Raw genomic sequence first — 27,859 nt, 5'->3', positions numbered from 1 at the left:
AGTACATACCAGCCATTTTCAGCATGTCTTAAAAAATATTAGCTTTCTAAAAATCAATATATGGTACTTTTTCAAAATAGTTGTTCTTTCATTGGAAAAAACTAAGCTAGTGACTTATAATGATATAACTTTGTTCCCATTATTGTCAATGATAATGGGTTAACATGAATATGTTCTCTGACAATTTCCATCTTGCTCTCACATGCATCTCAGCCTATACGAACCCTCAGGGAAGGAGATATGGTCACTATTTTAATCCTCAGTCCACTGTCCCAGTGTGATCTGTCCAGGAGACCAGGAAAAGTGTTGGAAGATAAATGTGGAAGCAAATACAAGCCAGCATTTCCATTTCCTGTGTAAGCAGAAAGAGCTACAAACATTTGGCTTATAGACAATCCCCACGAAGCTGAGAATAGTCTTGGAAGGGAGTGACTATAATGCATTCGGTTTTTGTACCTATAGCCTGACAAAGTTAGTATGATGATAAATTGTTTGCTGAATAAATGAATGAAAGTCACTTAGAACTAACATGACATAAACAATTTGGAATCAGCCTTTTTGTTCTGGCTTTGGCTTCTTGGACCCTTGCAAATCAATGCCTTCATCAGTCTTTGCTGGAGCCTGCCTTCTCTTCATTTTCTCTTTTTAAAATTGGAGTATAGTTGATTTACAATATTATGTTAGTTTCAGGCATACAGTGTAGTGACTCAGTGTTTTTTTTAATTGAGGTATAGCTGATTTATGTCAATGGATGTGAGTTTGAGTGAACTCCGGGAGTTGGTGATGGACAGGGAGGCCTGGTGTGCTGCAATTCATGGGGTCGCAAAGAGTTGGCCACGAGTGAGCAACTGAACTGAACTGATTTACGGTATTGTGTTAGTTTCAGGTGTACAACAAATTGGTCTAGTTATATACATTTTATGTCTATTCTTTTTTAGATTCTTTTCCCTTATAGAGTTTTACAAAATACTGAGTATAGTTCTCTGTGCTATACAGTAGGTCTTTGTTGGTTATGTATTTTATATATAGTAGTGTGCATATGTTAATTTAAAACTCCTAGTTTATCCTCTCCCCTCTTTCCCTTTTGGTAAGCATAAGTTTGTTCTTTATATACATGGGTCTGTTTTTGTTGTGTAAATAAATTCATTTGTATCTTTTTTTTTTTTTAATTCCAAGTATAAGTGATAGCATACATTTTTCTTTCTCTGATTTACTTAACTGAGTATGAGAATCTCTGGGTCCATTCATGGAGCTGCAAATGGGATTCTTTCTTTCTTTTTTTATGGCTGAATAACATTCTATTGTTTATATGTACCACATCTTTATCCATTCTTCTGTTGATGGGCATTTAGGTGGCTTCCATTTCTTGGTTATTGTAAATAGTGCTACAGTGAACACTGGAGTACATGTAACTTTTCAAATTATGGTTTTCTTCAGATATTTGCCAGGAGCGGGATCACAGGATAATAAGGTAACTCTGTTTTTAGTTTCTCAAGGAACCTCCATACTGCTCTCCATAGTGGCTGCACTAATTTGCATTTCTATCAACAGTATAGGAGGGTTCCCTTTTCTCTACACCCTCTCAAGCATTTATTATTTATAAACTTTTTGGCTTTGGCCATTCTCACCATTGTGAGGTGATATGTCTTTGTAGTTTTCATTTGCATTTCTCTAATAATTAATGATGTTGAGGATTTTTATATGCTATTAAAAGTTATTACAAGGTAATGGCTATAATTCCCTGTGCTATACAATATATCCTTGTTGCTTATCTATTTTGTACATAGTAGTTTGTACCCCTTAATCTCATACCCTCTATACCTTGACAATTATAAATAGTACTGCTATGTGTACTGGAGCAAGTGTATCTTCTTAAATTAACATTTTCTTTCTTTACTGACTGTATATCTAGGAGCAGAATTGCTGGGTCATATGGTGATTCTACTTTTCATTTTATGAGGAAGCTCCATGCTGTTTTCCCTAGTGACTGCACTGATTTGTATTCCCATAAACAGTGTGCAAGTATTCCCTTTTTCTTTATATCCTTTCCAACATTTATTTATAGAATTTTTGATGATAGTCATTCTCATAGGTGTGACGTGATGTCTTATTGTTGTTTTGATTTGCATTTCTATAATAATTAATGATATTAAGCATCTTTTCACATGCCTGATCTATTCATTTTCTGAGATCTAGGATCATACAAAAATTAGAGCAGGACATCTACACACCTTTGAATATTAAGGACAAATACATTCCAGGATTTCTATCTAAACTAAAGAATTATATCTAAGAAAATCAGAGCCTGATTTTTAATTTTTCCCAAGTACAGTTAGTCCTCATTATTAGCCAATTCTGTTTATTCATCTGCTTGCTAAAATTTATTTGGAACCCCAAAGTTAATACTCTCAGCACTTTGAAGGCCATTCGCAGACATGCACAAAGTGGGAAAAATTTTAGTTGCCTCCAGGTAACATTCCCAGCTGAGATGGATCAAAACTACGCCCTCCCTTCTTGTTTCAGCTTCCAGACTGAAACACGTCGCTTTTGATGTTTGTTTAGTTTTGCATTGCCTTTTTCATATCTTTGTGCTTTTTATTGGTGGTTTTGCTGTTTAATGTGGCCATCAAGAACAATGCTGTCTAATATTACTAACCGCAAGAAGCTTGTGAAGTCCCTTGTGAAGAAAAACACATGTTAGAAAAGCTTGGCTTAGGCATTAGAGTGCTGTTGTCCAGAGTTCAAAGTTGATGAATATCAGTATATATTAAATCAAGTATCTTTTAACAGAAACAGATGTAAAGAAGATTAATATTCATTGGTTGATGACAATATGACCAGGGACTCCCAGGTAACTAACCTTGTATTTTCTTGAGGAGCATTGGTAGAGTACTTGCTCATTTAGTGTTTATGGCAACTTTGTAGAAGATATCTACTTCAAATGACAGTCAAACAAGTTTTAAATAAGAGGAAAAACAGTCAAATCAGATTAAATATGGCTGGTAGGACATCATATCACAGATACTTCTCAACTTCATATCACAACTAGGACTTTCAAAATATTGCTCTTCTAATTAAATGAACACCTACATGTGTGAGTGTATGTGTGTGGCTATGCACAGACATAGCATTTTTTTAAGTTATTTCTTAAAAGTGAAGAATATGAGATACCAAATCTTATAAAAATATTGGATAGATACCTTAAGAAATTGATATGATTTTCATAAACTAGAGTCAATGTTTGTGGAAGCTTTTATACTGTTTTGTGGTGAATAGCAAGAAGAGATAAAAAAGCCTTCTTCAGTGATCAATGCAAAGAAATAGAGGAAAACAACAGAATGGGAAAGACTAGGGATCTCTTTAAGAAAATCACAGATACCAAAGGAACATTTCATGCAAAGATGGGCTCGATAAAGGACAGAAATGGTATGAACCTAACAGAAGCAGAATATATTAAGAAGAGATGGCAAGAATACACAGAAGAACTGTACAAAAAAGATCTTCATGACCCAGATAATCATGATGGTGTGATCACTGACCTCGAGCCAGACATCCTGGAATGTGAAGTCCAGTGGGCCTTAAAAAGCATCACTATGAACAAAGCTAGTGGAGGTGATGGAATTCCAGTTGAGCTATTCCAAATCCTGAAAGATGATGCTGTGAAAGTGCTGTACTCAATATGCCAGCAAATTTGGAAAACTCAGCAGTGGCCACAGGACTGGAAAAGGTCAGTTTTCATTCCAATCCCAAAGAAAGGCAATGCCAAAGAATGCTCAAACTACTGCACAATTGCACTCATCTCACCCGCTAGTAAAGTAATGCTCAAAATTCTCCAAGCCAGGGTTCAGCAATATGTGAACCGTGAACTTCTTGATGTTCAAGCTGGTTTTAGAAAAGGTAGAGGAACCAGAGATCAAATTGCCAACATCTGCTGGATCATGGAAAAAGCAAGAGAGTTCCAGAAAAGCATCTATTTCTGCTTTATTGACTATGCCAAAGCCTTTGACTGTGTGGATCACAATAAACTGTGGAAAATTCTAAAAGAGATGGGAATACCAGACCACCTGATCTGCCTCTTGAGAAATTTGTATGCAGGTAAGGAAGCAACAGTTAGAACTGGACATGGAACAACAGACTGGTTCCAAATAGGAAAAGGAGTTCGTCAAGGCTGTATATTGTCACCCTGTTTATTTAACTTATATGCAGAGTACATCATGAGAAACGCTGGACTGGAAGAAACACAAGCTGGAATCAAGATTGCCGGGAGAAATATCAGTCACCTAAGATATGCAGATGACGCCACCCTTATGGCAGAAAGTGAAGAGGACCTAAAAAGCCTCTTGATGAAAGTGAAAGTGGAGAGTGAAAAAGTTGGCTTACAGCTCAACATTCAGAAAACGAAGATCATGGCATCCGGTCCCATCACTTCATGGGAAATAGATGGGGAAACAGTGGAAACAGTGTCAGACTTTATTTTTCAGGGCTCCAAAATCACTGCAGATGGTGACTGCAGCCATGAGATTAAAAGACGCTTACTCCTTGGAAGGAAAATTATGACCAACCTAGACAGCATATTCAAAAGCAGAGACATTACTTTGCCAACAAAGGTCCGTCTAGTCAAGGCTATGGTTTTTCCTGGGGTCATGTATGGATGTGAGAGTTGGACTGTGAAGAAGGCTGAGCGCTGAAGAATTGATGCTTTTGAACTGTGGTGTTGGAGAAGACTCTTGAGAGTCCCTTGGACTGCAAGGAGATCCAACCAATCCATTCTGAAGGAGATCAGCCCTGGGTTTTTTTTGGAAGGAATGATGCTAAAGCTGAAACTGCAGTACTTTGGCCACTTCATGTGAAGAGTTGACTCACTGGAAAAGACTCTGATGCTGGGAGGGATTGGGGGCAAGAGGAGAAGGGGATGATAGAGGATGAGATGGCTGGATGGCATCACTGACTCGATGGACGTGAGTCTCAGTGAACTCCTGGAGTTGGTGATGGACAGGGATGCCTAGTGTGCTGCGATTCATGAGGTCGCTAAGAGTCGAACACTACTGAGCGACTGATCTGATCTGAGTCACTAAGTCATGTTCAGCTCTTTTGTGACCCATGGACTATAGCCCGCTGGGCTCTTCTGTCCATGGGATTTTTCAGGCAAGAATACTGCCATTTTCTTCTCCAGGGGATTTTCCTGTCCCTGGGAATGAACCTGTGTCTCCTGCATTGAGAGGCAGATTCTTTTTACTGCTGAACCACCTGGGAAGCCTGAATGTTAATTATTGTTTGGCATTCAGATATTCCTTAGAAGCCAGATCTCCCTTGTATGTATAGATAGCTAGGGAATTAAGCCCTACAAATATATCACTGTGACATTTTTCACATGGATGTCATGTGAAAAGACATCCATGACTTTTCACATGAGATTCCTTTGGAAATAAGAAGTGGGCTACAAATGCACCTAAGTATTTTTTCTTTTTTTAAATCTATTTCTTTTAGCAAACTTGTTGCCATAGTTTCATTTTCTTTCACATATAGGATGATGGATAAATATGTCTGCCTATGGATGAAAGAAATTTTCAGAGATGAGTGCTTCATGGTCATAAGGTTTTAAGAAGACATATTTTCCTGCCAGCTTGCTTGGTAGGGTCATGCCTTTTCTTGGTACTATAAAAACTTAGAAGACAATTAAGCTATGAACTGTTTGACTTCACTTGCTTTCCTGTAACCACAGGTCTGCATTGTTAGAGAATACACCTCATGGAAGATGGTATGTAAAGGCTTCCTTGGTGACAGTAAGTTGAACTGTTCCTGTCCCTCCTTTCCATTGCATTCTTTATTATTTCAAAAAGGCAATGCTCCTTGAAAGATTAAAACAAGTTATATGAGCAGTTGAAGAATGCATTTTAATTTAATAATGCTTTATTTAGAATCTGTGCTATGGTAAGCCCTATGCTGTCTTAGACATGCCTATGTTTTCTGGATTGAGAGGGTTTTCTAGTGTACCTAGAAGGCTAGAATAAAAACAGAAATCTTTCTTATAGAATGTTGGTCAGATCAGATCAGATCAGTTGCTCAGTCGTGTCCGACTCTTTGCGACCCCAGGAATCGAAGCATGCCAGGCCTCCCTGTCCATCACCAACTCCAGGAATTTACTGAGACTCACATCCATCGAGTCAGTGGTGCCATCCAGCCATCTCATCCTCTGTCGTCCCCTTCTCCTCTTGCCCCCAATCCCTCCCAGCATCAGAGTCTTTTCCAATGAGTCAACTCTTTGCATGAAGTGGCCAAAGTACTGGAGTTTCAGCTTTAGCATCATTCCTTCCAAAGAAAACCCAGGGCTGATCTCCTTCAGAATGGACTGGTTGGATCTTCTTGCAGTCCAAGGGACTCTCAAGAGTCTTCTCCAACACCACAGTTGAAAAGCATCAATTCTTCGGCGCTCAGCCTTCTCCACAGTCCAACTCTCACATCCATATATGACCACAGGAAAAACCATAGCCTTGACTAGACGAACCTTTGTTGGCAAAGTAACGTCTCTGCTTTTGAATATGCTATCTAGGTTGGTCATAACTTTCCTTCGAAGGAGTAAGCGTCTTTTAATCTCATGGCTGCAGTCACCATCTGCAGTGATTTTGGAGCCCTGAAAAATAAAGTCTGACACTGTTTCCCCATCTATTTCCCATGAAGTGATGAGACCGGATGCCATGATCTTCGTTTTCTGAATGTTGAGCTGTAAGCCAACTTTTTCACTCTCCACTTTCACTTTCATCAAGAGGCTTTTTAGGTCCTCTTCACTTTCTGCCATAAGGGTGGTGTCATCTGCATATCTTAGGTGACTGATATTTCTCCCGGCAATCTTGATTCCAGCTTGTGTTTCTTCCAGTCCGGCATTTCTCATGATGTACTCTGCATATAAGTTAAACAAACAGGGTGACAATATACTGCTTTGACAAACTCCTTTTCCTATTTGGAACCAGTCTTTTGTTCCATGTCCAGTTCTAACTGTTGCTTCCTGACCTGCATACAAATTTCTCAAGAGGCAGATCAGGTGGTCTGGTATTCCCATCTCTTTCAGAATTTTCCACAGTTTATTGTGATCCACACAGTCAGTCAAAGGCTTTGGCATAGTCAATAAAGCAGAAATAGATGCTTTTCTGGAACTCTCTTGCTTTTTCCATGATCCAGTGGATGTTGGCAATTTGATCTCTGGTTCCTCTACCTTTTCTAAAACCAGCTTGAACATCAGGAAGTTCATGGTTCACATATTGCTGAACCCTGGCTTGGAGAATTTTGAGCATTACTTTACTAGCGTGTGAGATGAGTGCAATTGTGCGGTAGTTTGAGCATTCTTTGGCATTGCCTTTCTTTGGGATTGGAATGAAAACTGACCTTTTCCAGTCCTGTGGCCACTGCTGAGTTTTCCAAATTTGCTGGCATATTGAGTACAGCACTTTCACAGCATCATCTTTCAGGATTTGGAATAGCTCAACTGGAATTCCATCACCTCCACTAGCTTTGTTCATAGTGATGCTTTCTAAGGCCCACTGGACTTCACATTCCAGGATGTCTGGCTCGAGGTCAGTGATCACATCATTGTGATTATCTGGGTTGTGAACATCTTTTTTGATCAGTTCTTCTGTGTATTCTTGCCATCTCTTCTTAATATATTCTGCTTCTGTTAGGTTCATACCATTTCTGTCCTTTATCGAGCCCATCTTTGCATGAAATGTTCCTTTGGTATCTCTAATTTTCTTAAAGAGATCCCTAGTCTTTCCCATTCTGTTGTTTTCCTCTATTTTTTGCATTGATCGCTGAAGAAGGTTTTCTTATCTCTTCTTGCTATTCTTTTGAACTCTGTTTCAGATGTTTATATCTTTCTTTTTCTCCTTTGCTTTTCGCTTCTCTTCTTTTCACAGCTATTTGTAAGGCCTCCCCAGACAGCCATTTTGTTTTTTTGCATTTCCTTTCCATGGGGATGGTCTTGATCCCTGTCTCCTGCTCAATGTCACGAACCTCATTCCATAATTCATCAGGTACTCTGTCTATCAGATCTAGGCCCTTAAATCTATTTCTCACTTCCACTGTATAATCATAAGGGATTTGATTTAGGTCATACCTGAATGGTCTAGTGGTTTTCCCTACTTTCTTCAATTTAAGTCTGAATTTGGCAATAAAGAGTTCATGGTCTGAACCACAGTCAGCTCCTGGTCTTGTTTTTGCTGACTGTATAGAGCTTCTCCATCTTTGGGTTCAAAGAATATAATCAATCTGATTTCGGTGTTGACCATCTGGTGATGTTCATGTGTAGAATCTTCTCTTGTGTTGTTAGAAGAGGGTGTTTGTTATGACCAGTGCATTTTCTTGATAAAACTCTATTAGTCTTTGCTCTGCTTGGCCGTATTCCAAGGCCAAATTTGCCTGTTACTCCAGGTGTTTCTTGACTTCCTACTTTTGCATTCCAGTCCCTTATAATGAAAAGGACATCTTTTTTGGGTGTTAGTTCTAAAAGGTCTTGGAGGTCTTCATAGAACCATTCAACTTCAGCTTCTTCAGCGTTACTGGTTGGGGCATAGAATGTTGGTAGGAATGACTTAACATGTTTTCTCATAGATAAGTTATTTGATATCCTTAACCCTCAGTTTTCTTGTCTATAAAATGGGATAATGTTCTGCCTTATTGAGTTACTGTGAGGAATACATTGAGACACAAAGTAATTAGCACACATTAGTGTGCTAGTGTCCTAGTAATTAGGACCTGACACAGTAGAATTGATCCATAAAGATTTGTTACTATGTTGCTGATGATGGTGTTATTATCAGAGTAGTAGATGCAAACAGTTTAGAAGATCAGCAGCTCAATTTCCCCTTACCTTGGAGAATGCTTAACACTGGACCTTAGGAAAATGAGGAAAAAGAGCCTTTCTTGTGCTTGGCATTAAGACATCACAATGGACAACCATACTTACTTATTAAATTTATAACCTGGTGCCACTCTAGATTTAGTTGCTACAGGACATGACTGAATAATAAAATGCTTTTATGTAAAATACATACAGCAGAGTGGCAGTAACATTGGAAATTATCACAATATCAACTCCAAGGTGCCATTTAAAATGCTTTCTTGATATGCCTTACTCTTGCCAGTTGGAGTTTTGTCGAATCCTGATGGATTGGTTAGTCTTTGAGCTAGGTCCACGGAGGGGAAAATTCCGGACTCCTAGGATCTGTAGGTGGAAAACTCAATTATCTGCTGAAGCCCCAATTATGACTGGATATCAAGCATCTCTTAGATATACTGGAAGTAGACATTGGAAATAAGAAAATTAAGTGTGCTTTTCTATATTCATTTCCAATATTTTACTGAATGATTGGCAAGTTAAGAATTATTTTACTGAAAGGGTATAAGTAATACCACACAAAGCTATCTTTATAAAGTAATCCTGACCATTACATTATTATTGAAGGAGGAGTAAAAAATAACTAAGAACTCAAATTGTGAGCTCAGATAAGCTGAATTACGTACCCTGATTCTCTATGTGGATTTTCACAGAATATTTCAAAAGGGTATCAGAATTTTCCTTGTAAAAGGTGCCTTTCAGCTTATCCAGTTACATCTAATCTCTCTTAATATAAATTTATTTATTTTAATTGGAGGTTAATTACAATATTGTATTGTTGTTAAATCATTTCACGTCAGCATTTCTCCATTATCCTTATTTCCTTCATTTCTTTGATTTATTTTCAAATTATTATTTTGCCTTATGCAAAAAATATAGTTTTACAAAACCAAAGTCATGGACATGTATACTATGTTTTACAAGTCTCCACAGATTGACATGAGAATTGTGATTGATACCTGGTTTCCATCTCCGTTTATCTTTCTTCCTCTTGTGTGTAAAGCCAGGATAAATTTTTCTAGCTTTTCTTTAAGTTAGAGGTGGCCTCATGATCTAGGTCTAGTCAAAGAAATAGGAACAAAATTCTCCTAGAAAGATTTTAGTATAGACTCTTATTTCCTGTTAAGACATAGATACCAGATAGTTGCTAGTACTCAGTTCAGTTCAGTTCAGTCATTCAGTCATGTCTGACTCTTTGCGACCCCATGAATTGCAGCACACCAGGCCTCCCTGTCCATAACCAACTCCCGGAGTTCACCCAAACTCATGTGCATCGAGTCAGTGATGCTATCCAACCATCGCATCCTTTGTCGTCACCTTCTCCTCCTGCCCCCAACCCCTCCCACCATCAGGGTCTTTTCCAATGTGGCAACTCTTCTCATGAGGTGGCTAAAGTATTGGAGTTTCAGCCTCAGCATCAGTCCTTCAAAAGAACATCCAGGACTGGTCTCCTTAAGGATGGACTGGTTGGATCTCTTGCAGTCCAAGGGACTCACAAGAGTCTTCTCCAGCACCACAGTTCAAAAGCATCAATTCTTCAGTGCTCAGCTTTCTTCACAGTCCAACTCTCACATCCATACATGACCACTGGAAAAACCATAGCCTTGACTAGATGGACAGTTGTTGGCACAATAATATCTCTGCTTTTTAAGATGCTATCTAGGTTGGTCATAACTTTCCTTCCAAGGAGTAAGCGTCTTGTAATTTCATGGCTGCAATCACCATCTGCAGCGATTTTGGAGCCACAAAAAAGAAAAGTCTGACACTGTTTCCCCATCTATTTCCCATGAAGTGATGGGACCAAATGCCATGATCTTAGTTTTCTGAATGTTGAGTTTTAAGCCAGTTTTTTCACTCTCCACTTTCACTTTCATCAAGAGGCTTTTTAGTTCCTCTTCACTTTCTGCCATAAGGGTGGTGTCATCTGCATATCTGAGGTTATTGATATTTCTCCTGGCAATCTTGATTCCAGCTTGTGCTTCATCCAGCCCAGCGTTTCTCATGATGTACTCTGCATATAAGTTAAATAAACAGGGTGCCAATATGCAGCCTTGACATACTCCTATCTATTTGGAACCAGTCTGTTGTTCCATGTCCAGTTCTAACTGTTGCTTCCTGACTTGCATATAGGTTTCTCAAGAGGCAGGTCAGGTGGTCTGGTATTCCCATCACTTTCAGAATTTTCCAGTTTATTGTGATCCACACAGTCAAAGGCTTTGGTGTAGTAAATAAAGCAGAAATAGATGTTTTTCTGGAACTCTCTTGCTTTTTCGATGATCCAGTGGATGTTGGCAATTTGATCTCTGGTTCCTCTGCCTTTTCTAAAACCAGCTTGAACATCTGGAAGTTCACAGTTCACGTGTTGGTGAGGCCTAGCTTGGAGAATTTTGAACATTATTTTACTAGCGTGTGAGATGAGTTCATCAGGTATTCTGTCTATCAGATCTAGTCCCTTAAATCTATTTCTCACTTCCACTGTATAATCATAAGGGATTTGATTTAGGTCATTCATGCATGGTCTATTGGTTTTCCCTATTTTCTTCAATTTAAGTTTGAATTTGGCAATAAGGAGTTCATGGTCTGAGCCACAGTCAGCTCCCAGTCTTGTTTTTGCTGGCTGTATAAAGCTTCTCCATCTTTGGCTGCAAAGAACATAATCAATCTGATTTCGGTGTTGACCATCTGGTGATGTCCATGTGTAGAGTCTTCTCTTGTGTTGTTAGAAGACGGTGTTTGCTATGACCAGTGTGTTCTCCTGGCAAAACTCTATTAGACTTTGCCCTGCTTCATTCCATATTCCAAGGCCAAATTTGCCTGCTACTCCAGGTGTTTCTTGACATCCTACTTTTGCATTCCAGTCCCCTATAATGAAAAGGACATCTTTTTTGGGTATTAGTTCTAAAAGGTCTTGTAGGTCTTCATAGAACCTTCATAGAACTTCAGCTTCTTCAGTGTTACTGGTAGGGGCATAGGCTTGGATCACTGTGATATTTTGCTTTGGAAACAAACAGAGATCATTCTGTTGTTTTTGAGATTGCATCCAAGTACTGCATTTCGGATTCTTTTGTTGACCATAATGGCTACTCCATTTCTTCTAAGGGATTCCTGCTCACAGTAGTAGATATAATTGTCATCTGAGTTAAATTCACCCATTCCAGTCCATTTTAGTTTGCTGATTCCTAGAATGTCAACATTCAGTCTTGCCATCTCCTTTAGTTTGACCACGTCCAATTTGCCTTTATTCATGGACCTAACATTCCAGGTTCCTATGCAATATTGCTCTTTACAGCATCAGACCTTGCTTCTAACACCAGTCACATCCACAACTGGGTATTGTTTTTGCTTTGGCTCCATCCCTTCATTCTTTCTGGAGTTATTTCTCCACTGATCTCCTGTAGCATATTGGCCACCTACCGACCTGGGGAGTTCCTCTTCAGTATCCTATCATTTTGCCTTTTCATACTGTTCATGGGGTTCTCAAAGCAAGAATACTGAAGTGGCTTGCCATTCCCTTCTCCAGTGGACCCACATTCTGTCAGACCTCTCCACCATGACCCGCCTGTCCTGGGTGGCCCCATACGGCTTGGCTTGGTTTCATTGAGTTAGACAAGACTGTGGTTCATGTGTTCAGAATGGCTAGTTTCTGTGATTATGGTTTCAGTGTATCTGCCCTCTGACGCCCTCTTGCAACACCTACCATCTTACTTGGGTTTTTCTTACCTTGGACATGGCATATCTCTTCACGCTGTTCCAACAAAGCGCAGCCTCTGCTCCTTACCTTGGTCAAGGTCGCCCCTCCTGACCTTGAACGTGGAGTAGCTCCTATCGGCCCTCCTGCACCCATGCAGCCTCCGCTCCTTGGATGAGGGGTTGCTCCTCTCGGCTGCCGCCCCGACCTTGGGCGTGGGGTAGCTCCTCTCGGCCACACTTCTGTGCGGTCCATCACAGCTGGCGCGATTCTGCCACTTCCCATTTCCATTTTTGAATAAGGATTTGATGCCCAATCAAAGCAGCCCTCTTAACACCATGAGGTAATAAGAAGTGTCATTATGAAAAAGGGTGCATTCCAGGAGCCTAGGGATGCAGTGATATTATTATGTTACTGAATCAACCCAGAGATTGCCTATCTCCATCACATCTCTGGTAGTTGGATGTCCTATTACTTATGACCTGTTGTTGTTGTTTAGTCACTAAGTCATGTCTGACTCTTTATGATCCCATGGACTGCCAGGCTGTCCATGGGATTTCCCAGGCAAAATACTGGAGTGGGTTGCAATTTCCTACTCCTAGGGAGCTTCCCAACTGAGGGTTGGAACCCCCATCTCCTGCATTGGCAGGCAGATTCTTTATCACTGAGCCACCAGAGAAAAGCATCTCTAATACAAATACCAAATTCATTAAATAATACATCTGGAGCTTGCAACATTTTTGTGTATTTTTTTTTTTTTAATTGTGAGAGCACAAGCTAAGACAAAGTATATTATGTGATTCTGAGAAGAAAGTTGCCCCACTGGGTAGAACCTTAAACTGCCTAAACTTCAGCTTTGGTGAGGAACTGGATAAAATAAATAAAAATGGAAAAGATTAGTTTGGTGGCTCAGACAGTAAAGAATCTGCCTGCAGTGCAGGAGACCTGAGTTTGATCCCTGAGTTGGGAAGATCCACTGGGGAAGGGAATGACTACCCACTCCAATATTCTTGCCTGGAGAATTCTATTGACAGAGGAACCTGGCAGGCTATAGTCCATGGAGTAGCAAAGAGTTGGACACGATGGAGTAGCTAACACTTTCACTGTTTTTTTTTACATAGGTCATAGGAGATGTTTATAAATAAGATAAATATTTGAGGAAAAGAGAGGTGAGAGTATAACCTAATGATCTTCCTTTTCTAGAGCTTGATTCTCATCTGTGATAGTCATCATACTGGTTATATTTGTCAGCACCTAGAATGTGGTTATCATAGTAATACTTGCTGCCTTTGACACAGTTCACAAGGAATGTACTCACAGTGATGCAGCCTGTGCTAAGGTGTCAGAGAAACAGTAAAGATGACTATTCTTGGCTCTAAAATTAACTTGCCTCATGGCCTCAGGCAAGGCACTCAATCTCTCTGCTCAGTTTTCCCAATCTGTAAGGACAGAATGATAATTCTTGTATAAAATTTTCCTTCAGAGGGCTATTGAAAGGATTATTAAAAGCACATTTTGAATCCATTGAAGAAAAAAGAAATGCTTTATAAAAGTAGAAAATTTCAGTTATTTTCCCAGGAATGGAGAAGAGGAGACATATTTCATGTCTGCCTATGGCCTTACATGGCCCGTAATAATAGCTCGGAAAAGAGTCTGTGGGGATGGAGTCAGTTACAGGCCTAATCTCTGATCTCCATTTCCTCTGCACTGCAGAAAGGAGAGAGTAACATGCCCTGCTCCTAGTGCTGCATTTAAGTGACAAGTTAAGACAGAATGACCTTCTTAGGCTTTTCCATCAATCTGTGTGGAATAGAATGTGATAAGGAGTTGATATCCATGAAAGGAAGAGATGACCCAGTTATTTATTATGAACTTGCTGCTGCTGCTAAGACGCTTCAGTCGTGTCTGACTCTGTGTGACCTCATAGGCGGCAGCCCACCAGGCTCCCTCATCTCAGGAATTCTCCAGGCAAGAACACTGGAGTGGGTTGCCATTTCCTTCTCCAGTGCGTGAAGGTGAAGGTGAAAAGTGAAAGTGAAGAAGCTAAATCGTGTCCGACTCTTAGTGACCCCATGGACTGCGGCCTACCAGGCTCCTCCGTCCATGCGATTTGCCAGGCAAGAGTATTGGAGTGGGTTGCCATTGCCTTCTCCGATTATGAACTTCGGTTCAGTTCAATCGCTCAGTCGTGTCCGACTCTTTGCAACCCCATGAATCGCAGCACGCCAGGCTTCCCTGTCCATCACCAACTCCAGGAGTTCACTCAAACTCACATCCATCGAGTCCGTGAGGCCATCCAGCCATTTCATCCTCTGTCGTCCCCTTTTCCTCCTGCCCCAAATCCCTCCCAGCATCAGAGTCTTTTCCAATGAGTCAACTCTTCACATGAGGTGGCCAAAGTACTAGAGTTTCGGCATTAGCATCATTCCTTCCAAAGAATACCCAGGGCTGATGTCCTTTAGAATGAACTTATCCACCTTTAAATGAACAAATTTCTGTAATAGGTATTTTACCAGGAGTGTAATACCACATTGGGCTTCCCAGGTGGCGCTAGTTGTAAAGAATCTTCTTACCAATGCGGAGCTTAAGGTTCAGGCTCTTGTTAGTTATTTCTTGAAGTAGGATTCTATTGATGTCCTATTATCTTACCAGTCTCCATTATATTACTTTCACATTGCTACTAGATTTCTTTTGAAAGCGAAAATATTTTCTATTTCTGTTCAAACACTTCTAGTGTTTAACGTTGCCTACAATTTCAGAACCAAATTTTACTTAAGCAGTTAAAATCCTCTTCAGTATGACACAAAGAATGTGAATTTGAGCAAGCTCCAGGAGATAGCAGAGGACAGAGGAGCCTGGTGTGCTGCAGTCCATGTGGTCACAACGAGTCAAACATGATTTAGTGACTCAACAAAACAGCAATATGATTTACATCTACTAGTGCCTATACAAAAGTTTCATCTACCCAAATTGTCTTTTATTTTTGTGTCTATTTTACCTCCCAAACCCATCCCATTTTTTCTAATTTAAAAAGAGCTTAAGCATATATCAAGGCTTGTGCCAAATGCCATCTCATAGAAGCTGTTTCTAGTTCTCTTAGTGTATAATAATTCTGTAGGATTTTTATTTTTCTTAAATTCTATCTCATTTAATAATTGAAATCTTCTATTTCAGTTATTTGGGCATTTTACTTCACCCTTCTGCACTGAACTCTCCTAGAAGGAAGAGACTATGTTCTAATGATTTATTCCAGGACCTAACATATGATGCACTGGTCATCATGGGTGATCAATTAAGGGAGGGGGGACATTAAGTTAAATTACACTCTAAAGCCACTAATGTGTATTGTGTTAGGATAACAGAAATGAAATATGGAACTAGAAAATGAGTGGACAGTATTGTGTTTGAATTCTGATCAGTTCACAACTTAGGGGAAGTGAAGGGTAGTGAAGGAAGGGTGAGACTTATGCCCACATGTCCATGTGAGCCAATGTCGTGCTCACCCAAAGACTCACAGTTATGACTTGGAAGATGTTCACAGCTGAGTAGGCACTTAATGTAATTGATCAACATTACAAGAGAAGGAGGGAGATAGTAATCCTAGAAAACATTGCTGTAAGTAGGTTGGAATAGCTGAGATACTTATTCTATGACTATAAAACTCATAACATTTTAGCAAATGAAAATATTCAATAGATAAATTAAAAACATATTTGCAGTTAAATAATAATAACCTCTAACACCCACTGAAGTTTTCTAATGTACCGTGCTGTGTTCTAATTCCCTGCTGTGAATTTCATACTTTATAGTTCTTACTCTTCCCAACAACCCTATAAAATAGGCATTGTTTTTCCTCATTTTACATAAGGGGAAACTGAGATTAGGAAACTTGCCCAAGGCCACCCAACTGCTTAAATAGTAGAGCCGTTATTCATACCAGGTCAATCTCACAGCAAAGCTTATGTTCTTCCTCTTTTGTTTTATTCTCTCAAATGATCTAAGCTTTCATGCAAGTTTTCTACAGTTTGACAATTTAAAAAATTTCCAGATTGGAAATCTGAGTGGTTTGCTCAGGCATCTGCCTAGTTAGGGCAGGAAAATGACTCCTTCCATCTCAGGACAAAGCTCTTATTCTCTCTGCACCATACGCAGACAGACCAATGTATTTATCTGTTGTACATTTAAGCTCCATCATTTCTTTTTGGTCAGCTTAGATCTCACAGGTGTCCACCATAAACATTAATGATTTAGGGCAGTGAGGCTAGAGTTTATAGCTTAAATTTGGGCAGGAAGAAATAACTGAGTTTTTTTTTGGCCCAGTGTATATGATAGATGCATAAGCAGGAGGAGGGACACTTCACTGTCACCATCAGCGTGTTGGGTTTTAAAATGTCACCTCATCAGTCTGTTTTGGAGATGCCCGATGTGTTCCAGGACTTACCTGTAAAGTCTGAGATATAAACCTCACAGAGAAACAAAAGTGCATGTTTAAAAAGTGACTGGAAGATTAAAAATAGTTGCAAAAAAATCAACCCACATCAGCCAGGATGACATCATTCTATAATCACTGAAAGCAATTTATTTTATAGAATCAGAACAAACCCCTCAAATTGACTTCTTCCCTTTGTAGAAGAGATAAATGGGGGCCAGGAGCTGCTATGCTAATATTCAGGCAGATAAGAAGTGTGTTTGCTTCATGACAGACTCCTTGAAATGGGGTTTGTGAAAATGAATGCACTGCATTCACAGGAACAGCGGCGCTGCTGGGTCCTGCCGGCAGTAAATCCAGCAATTCGATTTTGACTTGGGTGTTTATCATCTCTCCACTTCTGTGCAGTGCGATGCAAAGGGGGAGGGGAACCGGCTGCAGTTCTGCTTGCGGGCGGCGGGTGTCATCCCATTACCGCAGAAAGGAGAGGGTGCCCGGCGTGTTTCTAGTCATGCGTTTAATGCATTAGTCTGTAATTTTTGTCTTGGAGGTAATGAGGCCTGACAGCTTTGGCTGGTGCACGATAACAGCCCCACACTGATATCTTTGAAATTCTTCAGTGCCAAATTCCTAAAGGAAGAAATGACTTTTGTGAAATGACAGTAAACATGCTTCATTTTATAAGACTGTGGTTAACAACCTGAAACAATGAAGTGTTTTTTGAGCTAGAGCTAAACTAATTTGAGCTATATTAAAAGTGCTGACGTGGGTGCTCAGCCACTGCTTTGGGTTGGTTGGTTTTGTTGGGGTGGTTGGTAAGGGGTGTAATCTCAGGCAAACACATAGGGATTAATGTTCAGAGATTGATAATAGCAATCATGAAAATGATAATGCTAATAATTATCTCATCCAATATTTTTCCTTCACAGTACTTCCTCTTGAAAAATAAAAAGACATCAAGCAGGACTGTTCTTAGAAAGGATGGGATTCCTACATCACGTTGTCACTTCAGTACATGGATCAGCTGCCATGGAAGACAGGAGACAGACATCGACGCTGAGCGCCTCCCTGGAGTGAGTACCACGGGGTTTCAGTGACAGAGGAGTGCAAAGGGGCTTTAATGCAACAAGAAACCTTTGGGAAAAAGTTCTTTTAAAATCCATGTTGACAATGAACTTGTTCTTAAGCATAATTAATGGAAGAAACCCACTGTAGGAATCATTTGTAGCTGAAATTAGCTGAAATCCAAAGCTCCTTGGGAGTTGCTGGCATTTGAAAGTGTAGACTGTTGCCAAGTTCAAGGAGCAGTTCATTTGCTAGGTAAACTCCTGGAGTACTTGTGTACCCTGTCAACCAGGGCATTAAAGAGAGGAGCCTATTTTTTTAGACACCAGCTTTCTCTTTTCGAAAGCTGTTCAATTCCAAATGCAAAATTCTAAAAGAGAATACCAGAATAGAAATGAATAGAGGCAGGTCTGAGAGGAATGACATTACCAGTTAAAATAATGAAATTGCTTCCTCTGTTTAGAAGAAAAACCAGTCTGGCGAGGTTGGGAAATTTGGGGATGAAGAGCGAAGATGTATTGCTTTGAGTATCTTTGTTGATAGGTAAAACATGTGATCCACTTATACTAATTATATGAATTAATTTTTGTTGATAATTATTGTTAAGGAAAAAGGGTTAGCTTTAGCATTTCAAATTGACTGGGACAGTGGTTAAAACAGGAGACCTAGGTTATGACTTCTTTTTAAAAGGTCATATTATATCCCTGAAAGTTTGTAAGTTAGGTTGTTTGTAGCACATAGTAGGCATCTTTTAAAGGAAAATAGGGAAATCAAATTGGTGAGGTAAGTAAAAGATCATGTAAGAAGTGGGCACAATTTTTTTCTAACAGAAAATTTATTTTAGAAAGATGGCTTTCTACTTACTCAAATGTTTATTTACTGTGGACAATACATGACTATTTAGTAAATTGTCTCCTTCAGAGCTGTAAATGTTTAAGAGATTACACCTGATGTGTCAGACCAGAAAATATCCCAGAATGTTTCTAGGAGATATAAAAATGTTCCCAGAAAATGACTTTATGCTCAGAAATGATTATTACATGTATTAGTTGGCCTAACATTTTGATAGTGGGCTCTGTCTAAACTCTTAGCTTTTGAGACTCTAGATCCAAACTTACATCGCATACTCTAAGATTTTGGGCAAACTTCGACTTTATTCTCTTTATGTGCCCGCCCCCCATAGCATTCATTGTAGCCTACAGAATTCACTTTGTGCAAATGGATAACTTGACTTAAAAGTTTAATTCATGATTAAGTTTATTTTGTGTGATTGTATCTGAAGACGACTTGGAAGCAGATGTTGAAACCTGCTTTCATGTCCTGAGACACTGCTGTTACTCAAAATGCTGTGTACCTCTTCCAGTAGTCTATGGGCAGGATTCCAAGACTGTCAAAGAATATCTAAGTCAGGCTTGGAGAAGGCTGGGAACAGCTTTTCAAGTGAATTTAGGTAGTCTAAGGAAGACTATTGTCATGCCTCATCAACAAAAGACACAGAGAAAGATCTTCTTTGCATGGTATCCTTTTCCATATACTAATACAAACATGTAAAGTTGGATTAAGAAGATTGAAATATAATTTCCTATATCTTAGTTATTACTTTATTCAAGGGGCCTATTTTATGAAGACAGTAGCAAATTGACATGCTAATAGTGAAATATTATTAATGTGCTGAGGGGATTGATAATTAGCTTGAAGAATCTCAAGATATGAGGTCTGAAGAAGAGAAGTCTTAATAATAGCTATGTTAATAATAGCTATCTTTTGATAAATGGTTATAGATGCATTTATTTTATTCTGGCATGAAAAGTAAGAGGTTTCTGCCTCAGATAATATTTTAATTACTCATGCAACACTTTAATCAGTTTATTTCTCATTCCCCTATATGGTAATATAATGAAGGAATATGTCACCTGCACATACAGTAGGGACAGAAACTCCTAAATTATGGATCTCTTGGCTTATTTAGAGGCTGGTGGCATAGTTATTCCTCCTCATCTCTCAGAGGATGGAGAGAAAGGGAGGGAAGAATGGGGGACAGAGATGAATATAGAACTTTGCTCTGTAATATAAACAATTTAAATCATCTCTGGAGAAATGGTAAAGACCCCTGGATCTATTGCCTTTTGAAAAATAAATGAATGTCTCCAGAGGAGATGCCTCTGTCTTTAACTTTCAAGATCTGTTTGCCATTCATACAACTTTAAATCCAAGATGCCAGTAGTATTTGCTCAGTCAGCCCTGGCTATGCCAAAACATGAACATAGTCATGCGATATTGCTCCCTGCCATGTATAAGAGTCTGAAGAATATTAATAGAAGAAAAGTAGGTTTATTTTATATGACTTCAAATAATTTAATGGGAAAATGGACAGAAGTCATAGGGAAATATGTTTCCATTCAATTTGGAAACTAAGATCTGTTTAATAGTGTAACTGATTCCCTTGAAAGTTTGTAAATTTCATATATCTGGAAATATGCATGCATACTATATATGTCAGCAAAACAGTGATCACAGTGGATAAATGGTCTAGGTAATCCAAGTTTCCACCTGAAAATGGAAAAAGATGGGCACAATAAAGGACAGAAATGGTATGGACCTAACAGAAGCAGAAGATATTAAGAAGAGGTGGCAAGAATACACAGAAGAACTATACAAAAAGATCTTCATGACCCAGATAACCACGATGATGTGATCACCCAACCAGAACCAGACATCCTGGAATGCGAAGTCAAGTGGGCCTTAGGAAGTACCACTATGAAGAAAGCTAGTGGAGCTGATGGAATTCCAGCTAAGCTATTTCAAATCCTAAAAGATGATGCTGTGAAAGTGCTGCACTCAATTTGCCAGCAAGTTTGGAAAACTCAGCAGTGGCCACAGGACTGGAAAATGTCAGTTTTCATTCCAATCCCAAGTAAAGGCAATGCCAAAGAATGTTCAGACTACTGCCCAATTGCACTCATCTCACATGCTAGCAAAGTAATGCTAAAATTCTCCAAGAGAGGCTTCCAAGAGCACGTGAACTGTGAAATTCCAGATGTTCAAGCTAGGTTTAGAAAAGGCAGAGGAACCAGAAATCAAATTGTGGACATCCATTGGATCATTGAAAAAGCAAGAGTTCCAGAAAAACATTGGCTTTTGCTTTATTAACTACATCAAAGCCTTTGACTGTGTGGATCGCAACAAACTGTGGAAAGTTCTTCAAGACATGTGAATTCCAGACCACCTGACCCGCCTGCTGAGAAATCTGTATGCAGATCAAGAAGCAACAGTGAGAACTGGACATGGAACAACAGACTGGTTCCAAATAGAGAAAGGAGTATATCAAGGCTGTATATTGTCACCCTGCTTATTTAACTTGTATGCAAAGTACATCATGCGAAATGCCAGGCTTGATGAAACAAAAGCTGTAATCAAGATTGCCGGGAGAAATACCAATAACCTCAGATATGCAGATGACACCACCCTTATGGCAGAAAGTGAAGAAGAACTAAAGAGCCTTTTGGTGAAAGTGAAAGAGGAGAGTGAAAATGTTGGCTTAAAACTCAGCATTCAAAACACGAAGATCATGGCATCTGGTCCTATCACTTCATGGCAAATAGATGGGGAAACAATGGGAACAGTAAGAGTCTTTATTTTGGGGGGCTCCAAAATCACTGCAGATGGTGACTGCAGCCGTGAACTTAAAAGATGCTTGTTCCTTGGAAGAAAGGCTATGACCAACCTAGACAGCATGTTAAAAAGCAAAGACATTACTCTGCCAACAAAGGTCCATCTAGTCAAGGCTATGGTTTTTCCAGTAGTCATATATGAATGTGAGAGTTGGACTATAAAGAAATCTGAGTGCCAAAGAATTGATGCTTTTGAACTGTGATGTTGGAGAAGACTCTTGAGAGTTCCTTGGACTGCAGGGAGATCCAGCCAGTCAATCCTAAAGGAAGTCAGTCCTAAATATTCATTGGAGGGAGTAATGCTGAAGCCAAAACTCCAATACTTTGGCCACCTGATTTGCCAAACTGATTAATTGGAAAAGACCCTGATGCTGGGAAAGATTGAAGGCAGGAGGAGAAGGGGACGACAGAAGATGAGTTGGTTAGATGGCATCACTGACTCAATGGACATGAGTTTGAGTAAACACCTGGAGTTGGTGATGGACAGGGAGGCCTGGCGTGCTGCAGTCCATGGGTTCACAAAGAGTCAGACACAACTGGGTGACTGAACTGAGTGAGTCCAACTTTTACTTGATTAATATGACTATATGATTAATGTGTTTCAATATGCAGGCATTTTAACTTCAGCAAGACCCCAAGAAAACTAAAATTCTATACAATATGAACTAAGATATATGGTTATGTTTGTTTGACTCTGGCTGTGAAGAATCATGTTACCTGGGCTAGTTTACTTTCAGCATTCATGTTTGGACATTTCTGGTAGGATAAATTAGGAACAAAATAAATAATGGTGGAAAATCTTATTAGTCTTATCTGTCTATGTACAGATGAATTTGAGGTAATTTTATAAGGCAGATAAATTTCTCAATCTATATCTACTTCTTCCTTTAAGTAGTAAGTGCCTAAGGTCTGATACCATGTCTTTTTTATTCACTGTGGTATCTTCAGTGTACTGCAAGGACCCCAAACAAAATAGCCACTAAATAACATTTTTTAAATAATAGATTAATGACTGGATAGATGAGAGGTGTTAAGGTTTCTATAGTTTCTTTTTAAAGTCTTAAAAATGAGTTTAAAAGTTCTTAGAAGTCTCTAAGGAGAAAAGTCATACTGCTCATTAGTAGCAAAGGCATTAAGATTACTTATATCTTTATTTAGATGCAGAAATTTTAAAAGGAAGACTTTGTAAGTTGTGGTCAAAGGGGTCTTTGCTTTCACCTGCATTCTTTCACTACTTTAAAAAATAGTAAGTAGGTTTTCATTAATTACTTTTATACTATTAAAATATTTTTGGGTTCAGAGGAGATCAGCAGGAGAGAACTATCAGGGGGAATAGAAAATTAATGACTGGTCTACCAATAAAACGAGTGGCTTGAGACAGAAGGGGTCACTTCCCAGGTTAATTAACCTCCTAAAGTTACAGGGATTTCAGCAAAAACTGTAGTTCTTAGGCAAATTGGAAAGATCTCTTGCTTTAGGTGAGAAAACGGTCTAAGTTCCTTCTCAAATGTTGTAAATGGCAGGATTTCTTTCTCTTTTGTGGTCAAATAATATTCTAATTTATATATGCCTCTTGATGAAAGTTAAAGAGGAGAGTGAAAAGGTTGGCTTAAAGCTCAGCATTCAGAAAACGAAGATCATGGCATCTGGTCCCATCACTTCATGGGAAATAGATGGGGAAACAGTGGAAACAGTGTCAGACTTTATTTTGGGGGGCTCCAAAATCACTACAGATGGTGACTGCAGCCATGAAATTAAAAGACGCTTACTCCTTGGAAGGAAAGTTATGACCAACCTAGATAGCATATTCAAAAGCAGAGACATTACTTTGCTAACTAAGGTCCGTCTAGTCAAGGCTATGGTGTTTCCTGTGGTCATGTATGGATGTGAGAGTTGGACTGTGAAAAAGCTGAGCACCAAAGAATTGATGCTTTTGAACTGTGGTGTTGGAGACTCTTGAGAGTCCCTTGGACTGCAAGGAGATCCAACCAGTCCATTCTAAAGGAGATCAGCCCTGGGATTTCTTTGGAAGGAATGATGTTAAAGCTGAAACTCCAATACTTTGGCCACCTCATGCGAAGAGTTGACTCATTGGAAAAGACTGTGATGCTGGGAGGGATTGGGGGCAGGAGGAGAAGGGGATGACAGAGGATGAGCTGGATGGATGGCATCACCGACTTGATGGATGTGGGTTTGGGTGAACTCTGGGAGTTAGTGATGGACAGGCCTGGCATGCTGCGATTCATGGGGTCGCAGAGTCAGACACGACTGAGCGACTGAACTGAACTGAACTTAATATATACATATATCTGTATGTATTTATAGACATATGTATATGCCACATCCTTTATCCACTCATTCATTGGTAAAGACAAGTTATTTGTGTGTCTTGGTTATTATAAAGAATGCTGCAGTACACATAAGGATGTGGATACCTCTTTGAGGTAGTGATTATGTTTCCTTATGATACGTAACCAAGAACTGGAATTGCTGTATCATATGCTAGTTATATCTTTAAGTTTTTGAGAAAACTTTATATGTTTTATAATGGCTAAACCAGTTTACATTCCCACATACAGTGCACAAGGGTTCCCTTTTCTCTATATCCTCATCAAAACATGTTATTTTTTAATCTTTTTGATAATAGCCATTTTTTTACAAGTATAAAGTAATATCTCATTATGGTTTTGATTTATATTTCCCTGATGATTAATAATGTTGAGCACCTCTTCATGTACCTGTTGGCCATTGATTTTCTTCTTTTGAAAAATAGCTGTTCATATCCTCTGCCATTTTTTTTATCAGATTTTTTTTTTCTTTGCTATTTGCTTGCATAACTTCTTTACACATTTTGGGTATTAGTTACTTATCAGATATATGGTTTCCAGATATTTATCTCATTCTGTAGGTTGATGTCATTTTGTTGATATTTTCATTTGATGTAAGAGGAAACTACATCATCATATTTTTGCGTCTGTTGTCTTTACTTTTGGCATCAAATCCAAAAAATTCATTGTCAAGACCGCTATCAAGGAGTTTACCCTCTATGTTTACTTCTAGTTTTATGGTTTCAGGTATTCAAGTCTGTATTTTATTTTGAGTTCATCTTTGCATTTGATGTAAGAGTGGGATACAGCGTCACCTTTTTGCATATGGCTGCCCAGGATTTCCAACACCATTTATTGGAAACATTATCCTGTCTCCTTTTTATATTCTTGGCTACTTTGTCATAATTTTGTTGTGACCATATATTCATGAGTTTATTTCTGTACTCTCTATTTTGTTCCATTGTACATATGCCTTTTTAATGCATGTATTACACTGCTTTGATGACTATAACTTTTTAGTTTAGCTTGAAATCAGGAAGTTTGATGTCTCCTGATTCTTGTTTTTTCCTCACAATTTCTTTGGATATTTGAAGTCTTTTGCATTTCCTACAAATTTTAGATTAAAACAAAATTCTGTGAAAAATGATGGAACTTTGGTAGAGATTGCATTGATATTGTGGATCATTTTGAGAGTATGAATATTTTAACAATTTTAATGCTAATCTGTGAGCACAGAATATGTTTCCTTTCATTTGTGTCTCCTTCAGGTTCTTTCATCAGTGACAGTTTTCAGTATATAGATCTCACTTTGATAAAATGTATTTCTAGGTATTTGGTTTGATAAAATTTTAAAGGTATTGCTTGATTTCTTTTTCCAATAGATTGTTATTTGTGTATAGAAATGTACTTGATATCTGTACATTGATTTTATACTCCTTAACTTTACTGATTTTTTTGTAATGATTTTTTGGAGTGTTTAGGGTTTTCAAAGTGTAATATGCCATCTGAAAATGGAGTTTTACCTCTTCCTTTCTGACTTAGATATCTTGTTTCTTTTTCTTGATTATCTGCTCTAGTACTAGTACTAAGTTGCTTCTGTTGTCTTAGAGTCTTTGCGACCCTATGGACTATAACCTGCCTGGCTCCTCTGTCCATGGGACTCTCCAGGCAAGAATACTGGAGTGGGTTGCCATGCCTTCCTCCAGGGGACCTTCCTGATCTAGGGATCAAACCCACATTTCTTATGTCTCCTGCACTGACATACAGGTTCTTTACCACTAGCACCACCTGGGAAGATCATTACTCTAGTTAAGACTTCTAGTACTGTGTTAAATGAAAGTGGCAAAAGTAAGCATTCCTGTCTTGTTCCTGAATCATCATTGACCATGATGTTAGCTGTGCGCTTTACATATTTGACCTTATTATGTTGAAATATGTTTCCTGTGTATTCACTTTGTTGAAAGTTTTTATCTTAAGTGGATATTGAATTTTGTTAAATACTCTTTATATAGCTACTGAAATTATCATAGGGTTTTTATCCATTATCTTATTACTATGATATATCACATTAATCAATTTTCAGATGTTAAACCATCCTTGTGAACTTGAAGTAAATTCCATATAGAATATGATCCTTTTAATACTGTGTTGAATTCAATTTACTGGTATTTTGATGAGTTTTACATCTATGTTCTTTGGAGAGATTTGCCATGGAATCAATTTAAGCATGGCTTTATTTTCAACCTTAATTTTCCTCCATTATCCAGCCTGTTTTCTCTGCTACTCCCTCCATCTCATTTTCCTCCCTCTCTCACCTTCTCTCTTCTTTATTTTCTTTTTTCTCATTTACATTTTGTTTATGTTTATCATGTGCCAAGCACCATAGTAAGTTTTGAGACAAATGGCAAAATGTTGAACATAATTCCTTCATCAGGGAATACACAGTTTATTTTGGGAAGTCCAAGTTTTAAACAAGTATTGGATATTTTAAAAGGATGTTATGGGTATATGTAGCAAGAAATGTTTTCCCAAAGAGTGATGCCTTTGTGCTTGCATAGTCATTTTTTCTTAGATTCTATTAATCTTACCAACAAATATTTTTTGTACACCAATTGCAAACTTTGAATATTTTAGGCACTGATGATCAGTCTCCTTTTCAACTTCTCTGTTGTTCAGTCGCTAAGTCATGTCCGATTCTTTGCAACCACATGGACTGCAGCACGCCAGGCTTCCCTGTTCTTCATTATCTTCCGAAGTTTGCTCAAATTCATGTCCATTGAATTGGTGCTGCCATCCAACCATCTTATTATCTGTTGAGCCCTTCTCCTCCTGCCCTGTAACCACTCTCAAATCATCTGTGTTTTAAAGACATGTGCTTGTTTCCCTGACTTAATCAATATTAAATTCTTCTTTGGGAATCTTACTTTTTTCTTTCTTTCTTTCTTCCATACTTCATTATATTCCCATACTTGGTTAATCTCCCATACTTTGTTATACTAGAAAGCAGAAATGATGTTATCACATTTATCCATTCATTTTTAATTCACTTGTTTGAAACACATATTCAGAGAGGAGCTAAGAAAGTGCAGGAGTAGGACAGGGAGAACACTTTCTCCCCCACAAATTCATCAAAAGAACATTTAAACACCGAGTAAATTCCACAAAACAACTTCAGAATGCCGGCAGAGGACATCAGGCACCCAGAAAAGCAACCCAAGTCTTCAAAAGGAGGTAGGAAAAAATATAAAAGACAAAAAAAGAGACAAAAGAGGGAGGGACGGAGTTCTGTCCGGGGAAGGGAGTCTTAAAAAGAGAGAAATTTCCAAACACCAGGAAACCTTCTCACTGCTGAATCTGTGCTGAGCTTTGGAAGCACAGAGGGCAACATAACAGGGAGGAAAAATAAATAAACAATTAAAACCCGCAGATTGTGAGCCCTACGGTAACTCCCCCAGCGGAGAAGCAGCGCAGACGCCTGCACACGCCATTAGCAAGCGGGGGCTGGGCAGGGAGGTGTGGCGCAGGCTGCATCGCATAGAGTAAGGATCTGGCCTGAAAACTCTGAGCGCTATCTGAGCGAAATAATTTGGGCTAGCAAACCAGACTGTGGGATATCTACCACGCGAAAAGCCAGCCCTAACCTAAGACACCGCCAGGCCCCTGCACGGAACAAAGGACTGAACAGAGATAGCCGGCTACAGACCATCCCCCTCCGGAGACCGGCAGGCAGAGCCAGAAGGGGGCAATCGCAGCCCCAGAGAGACATTATCTATAAAACTGTAAGCAGGCTTC

At 39.0% G+C, this 27,859-nt stretch overlaps 1 long non-coding RNA gene across 1 annotated transcript in view; it reads left to right on the top strand.

Moving 5' to 3' along the window:
• The window catches only part of LOC129644944 (uncharacterized), a 77,220-nt gene extending 52,073 nt beyond the window's left edge, over positions 1-25,147 (top strand). Inside the window, exons 2-3 of the long non-coding RNA XR_008711072.1 lie at positions 17,934-18,077; positions 24,815-25,147. This is a non-coding gene — a long non-coding RNA (uncharacterized LOC129644944). The remainder of the gene's footprint in view (positions 1-17,933; positions 18,078-24,814) is intronic.
• The last annotated feature ends 2,712 nt before the right edge of the window (positions 25,148-27,859 follow it).

The sequence above is a fragment of the Bubalus kerabau genome, chromosome 2 (genome assembly GCF_029407905.1).
Source record: "Bubalus kerabau isolate K-KA32 ecotype Philippines breed swamp buffalo chromosome 2, PCC_UOA_SB_1v2, whole genome shotgun sequence".
Taxonomy (NCBI): Eukaryota; Metazoa; Chordata; class Mammalia; order Artiodactyla; family Bovidae; genus Bubalus; species Bubalus kerabau.
The sequence above is the reverse complement of the archived record's forward strand: the minus strand, read 5'-3'. Positions and strand labels throughout refer to the sequence as shown.